Source organism: Schistocerca americana, chromosome 3, assembly GCF_021461395.2.
Source record: "Schistocerca americana isolate TAMUIC-IGC-003095 chromosome 3, iqSchAmer2.1, whole genome shotgun sequence".
In the NCBI taxonomy this organism is placed as follows: Eukaryota; Metazoa; Arthropoda; class Insecta; order Orthoptera; family Acrididae; genus Schistocerca; species Schistocerca americana.
This window is the reverse complement of record NC_060121.1, coordinates 590,807,918-590,812,917: the sequence shown is the minus strand read 5'-3', so window position 1 is coordinate 590,812,917 and position 5,000 is coordinate 590,807,918.

Here is a 5,000-nt window from a genome sequence, read left to right as displayed (position 1 = left end):
TCCTTGCTGCGAGGCCGCGTCCGCCTTAGCGTGCTCCTCCGGGGGCGCGCGGGTGCGCGGATTCTCTTCGGCCGCCATTCAACGATCAACTCAGAACTGGCACGGACTGGGGGAATCCGACTGTCTAATTAAAACAAAGCATTGCGATGGCCCTAGCGGGTGTTGACGCAATGTGATTTCTGCCCAGTGCTCTGAATGTCAACGTGAAGAAATTCAAGCAAGCGCGGGTAAACGGCGGGAGTAACTATGACGGGAGTAACTATGACTCTCTTAAGGTGGCCAAGTGGCGGCGGTGTGGCTGCATCCGGACTTGGCTTTTCGAAGTGCGGTCTTGATGTAGTCGTGCTGCTGCTGCGAGGTGCCTTCCTTGGGTTATAGTTACAGGGAGTGTGATGCGCAATACATGGGCCTAGCCCTCTTAGCCTCTCCTCTCCTGCGGTCTTCTCCCCTTCTCGTGGGCCCGCTGATTTTAGCAGAGTGGAAGACCGCACCAGGGGCTTGGGGGGGTTACCAGCCCCCCCTCGCACTATCCCTTTTTTAGTTGGGGGCAGTAACCAGAGAAAAAGTGGTGGCCCTTCCGCTGAAGGTGCCACCCCAACTCCCCCAGCACCTAGCCGGCCAACCGGCCGTGCCGAAAATCTTGTAACTTTTGCAGCTGTATACGCCTGTAGTGAGTGCCACCGCAGCTTCACCACCAAAAACGGTCTCGGGGTCCATCGCCGCCGCCAACACCTTGCGGCCGCCAACGCGGAGATCGTCACGGAGAGGCATCGCGCGAGGTGGACGGAGGAAGAAGTCCTGTCGCTCGCCAAGGCAGAGGCCGAACTGTTCCTCGAGAGGGACGCCCGGTTCTTCTTTGTAAATCAAGAGCTCATCAGGATGTTCCCCGACCGAACGCTTGAGGCAATCAAGTGCCGACGGCGGCAAGCTGCCCACAAGCAGCTTGTCCGCCAATTCATGGAGGCGCTTGAGATCGGTCGGGGGGAAGAGCCGGCGTCCCGCCGGGGAGCGGCGAGCCCGCTGCCTGACGCGGGCGAGGCCGCTGCGCCGCCCGTCGACGCAGCCGAGGACTTCGCGGCCGACACCACCGGGCCGCCGCCGGAGGGGCCGACTGACGCCGCCATCTGGGAGCATCTGGCGGGGCTACCCGCTTCCGCCCAGCGTTTCTCTGTCCTGGATCGTGTCATCGGTCTGGGGCGGGGCACGCCGCCCGATGTCATCCTGGGCATGCTCCCGGATGCCCTTGCGTCGGTCGGGTCCAGAGGGGAGAGATCGATCACCAGGACACAGCGGCCGCGCCAACCATCGAAGCGGCCGCCTGCCGCGCCGCCGACGCAGAAGCGCAAGCGGCGCCGCTGGGAGTACGCGAGAACGCAGGATGCCTTCCGACGGTCGCGTGCGCGTTGCGTGCGCGGCCTCTTGGATGGCACCCTGCTCCAGCCGCCACCTGCCATCCCTGGTCTGCTGGACTTCTGGGCGGACCTCTTCACCAAGAAGCCCATCTCCACCGCGGGCTTCATTCGTGACCGCCTCCTCCCGCACTCAGAGCCTGTCGCTCTCGAGTGCATATGGGGGCCGGTCACACGTGAGGAGGTCGCCGCCGCGTTGCCGCCCAGGGGATCAGCAGCCGGGCCGGACGGCCTTACCCCAGCGGAGTTGCGGCGCCTGCCGCACGAAGTCCTGGTGAAAGTGATGAATCTCTTCCTTCTGGCCCGCGCCCTTCCGGAACGCCTGCTTCGCGCGCGGACGTCCCTTCTCCCGAAAACGGCTGCACCAACATCCCCCGCTGACTTTCGCCCCATTACGGTCTGCTCGGTGTTGGCGCGGACCTTTCACAAGGTTCTCGCGTCACGCCTGATGCGCGCTTGTGCTGTGGACGAACGTCAGCGGGCATTCATCCCTCGGGATGGGATGTTGGAAAATACCTTCATCTTGGACACTGCTCTCACCGACGCAGTTCGCTCCTGCCGCTCTGTCTTTGTGGCATCGATCGACGTATCTAAGGCATTCGATTCGGTAGATCATGCTGCCCTTCGCCCCGTGCTGAAGGCGCATGGCCTGCCGGATTGCTTTGTCGAGTATGTCGAGCGGTGCTACGAGGGCAGCACGACAGTGATAGCGGACGGCGCCGGCGTGGGCGTGTCTGTGCAGCCAGCACGGGGCGTTCGCCAGGGCGATCCCCTCTCCCCCCTCCTGTTCAACTTTGCGGTGGACTACGTTTTAGGCCAACTGCCCTCCCACATCGGAGCTCGGATCCTCGGTCGCAGAGTCAACGCTGCGGCCTTTGCAGATGACGTCTTGCTGTTTGCAGCGACCCCGAGGGGCTTGCAGTCCCTCATCGACGCAGCTACCGCAGCCCTCGCCCACCTGGGGCTGCAGATCAACGCCCGGAAGTGTTTCACCCTCGCCTTAGTCGCGTCAGGGCGCGAGAAGAAGGTGAAGGTGGACAGCAATGTCACCTTCACAGCAGGCAATACCACCATGCCTGCCCTGCGTGTGGGTGAAACCTTCCGGTACCTGGGGCTGCAATTTTCCACGGCGGGTCGCTGTGTCTTCAATCCACGTAGCCACCTGGTGGAGCAGCTTGACGTCATCTCCCGAGCTCCGCTGAAGCCGCAACAGCGCCTCCACGCTCTCACCAACGTACTTCTCCCTGGCCTGTACCACGGGCTGGCCCTCAGCCGCACCCGGGTGGGTGCATTGAAGTCGGCCGACGTTACCATCCGGGCCGCCGTCAGGAGATGGTTCCGCCTTCCGGCGGACACCCCCCTGGGATACTTCCACGCTCCTGTTGCCCAGGGGGGCCTCGGCATTCCATCTTGCCGATGGATGGGTCCGACCCTCCGTCGGTCCCGTCTCTTGGCGCTGAAGAAGATAGGGCCAGCCTGCGACGGTGCAGGCATGGATGAGGTACAGCGTGAGATCGAGGTGCTGGAGCGCCACCTAATGTGGGAGGGCCACCTCCTCAAATCGTCAACGCAGGTTGGGGAAATGTGGGCGGCGCGCCTACACATCGCCATTGACGGTGCGGCACTGTCATCTTCTGCCGCCGTCAGTGGCCAACATCAGTGGGTCGCCGACACCAGTCGCCTGCTATCTGGGCGTGAATACATCGACGCCCTCCGCGCCCGCATCAACGCCTTCCCTACGAAGGCACGGCGCAGTCGCGGGCGGGAGGCGGACACCAGATGCCGCGCGGGGTGCCAGGCCGTGGAGACCGCCAACCACGTACTTCAGGCTTGCTTTAGGACGCACGGGTCCCGGGTCAAGCGCCATGACGCTGTAGTGCGTTATGTCGCCCGTGGACTCGCGCAGAGGGGCTTCAATGTCTCTGTGGAGCCCCACCTCCGAACACCTGAGGGCATCCGCAAGCCTGACGTGGTGGCGGTCAAAGACGGCATCGCCCGCGTGGTCGACGCCCAGATAGTCGGAGACCACCTCCGGCTCGACTGGTGTCACTCCCAGAAGGCGGCCTACTACGACACGCCGTCCATCCGGCGTGCCATCTCCAACCTGCACCGTGACGTTGAGGAGGTGATTGTGTCCACCGCGACGTTGAACTGGAGGGGTGTATGGTCTCCAGCGTCGGCGAGGGATCTCGCCGCCTTAGGCTTCCGACCCCGAGAACTGGCGGTGCTGAGCACAAGAACACTACAGAGCTGCTGCAAAAGTTACAAGATTTTCGAGCGTATGACGGCTCCTAGCCCGAAGCAGCGTGTCGGCGTCGGCTAGGCTGCTGGTTATATTTCTTCGCCTTGACTCCTGGGGCCTATCCACAGGAGGAATAAACCGTCTTTGTTCTTCCTTCTTTGTGTCTTTATTTTGTGTTTTTGTTGTTGTTCTTCCGCACTGATATATATGTATATGTGTATGTTAGTTTTATACTTGTATTTTGTGGTACCGCCCTGTAAGTCCCCACCTCGGTGGCGGACATGGCGTCAAACACCTGCCACGTACTATATATGTATATATTTTGTGTTATTCAAATTATTTTGAATAAAGACGGCTGTTGATGGCCAAGTGGCGGCGGTGTGGCTGCATCCGGACTTGGCTTCTCGAAGTGCGGTCTTGATGTAGTCGTGCTACTGCTGCGAGGTGCCTTCCTTGGGTTATAGTTACAGGGAGAGTGATGCGCAATACATGGGCCTAGCCCTCCTAGCCTCTCCTCTCCTGCGGTCTTCTCCCCTTCTCGTGGGCCCGCTGATTTCGCAGAGTGGAAGACCGCACCAGGGGCTTGGGGGGGTTACCAGCCCCCCCTCGCACTATCCCTTTTTTAGTTGGGGGCAGTAAGCAGAGAATAAGTGGTGGCCCTTCCGCTGAAGGTGCCACCCCAACTCCCCCAGCACCTAGCCGGCCAACCGGCCGTGCCGAAAATCTTGTAACTTTTGCAGCTATGTATACCTGTAGTGAGTGCCACCGCAGCTTTACAACCAAGAACGGTCTCGGGGTCCATCGCCGCCGCCAACATCTTGCGGCCGCCAACGCGGAGATCGTCACGGAGAGGCATCGCGCGAGGTGGACGGAGGAAGAAGTCCTGTCGCTCGCCAAGGCGGAGGCCGAACTGTTCCTTGAGAGGGACGCCCGGTTCTTCTTCGTCAATCAAGAACTCATCAGGATGTTCCCCGACCGAACGCTCGAGGCAATCAAGTGCCGACGGCGGCAAGCTGCCCACAAGCAGCTTGTCCGCCAATTCATGGAGGCGCTTGAGATCGGTCGGGGGGAAGAGCCGGCGTCCCGCCGGGGAGCAGCGAGCCCGCTGCCTGACGCGGGCGAGGCCGCTGCGCCGCCCGTCGACGCAGCCGAGGACTTCGCGGCCGACACCACCGGGCCGCCTCCGGAGGGGCCGACTGACGCCGCCATCTGGGAGCATCTGGCGGGGCTACCCGCTTCCGCCCAGCGTTTCTCTGCCCTGGATCGTGTCATAGGTCTGGGGCGGGGCACGCCGCCCGATGTCATCCTGGGCATGCTCCCGGATGCCCTTGCGTCGGTCGGGTCCAGAG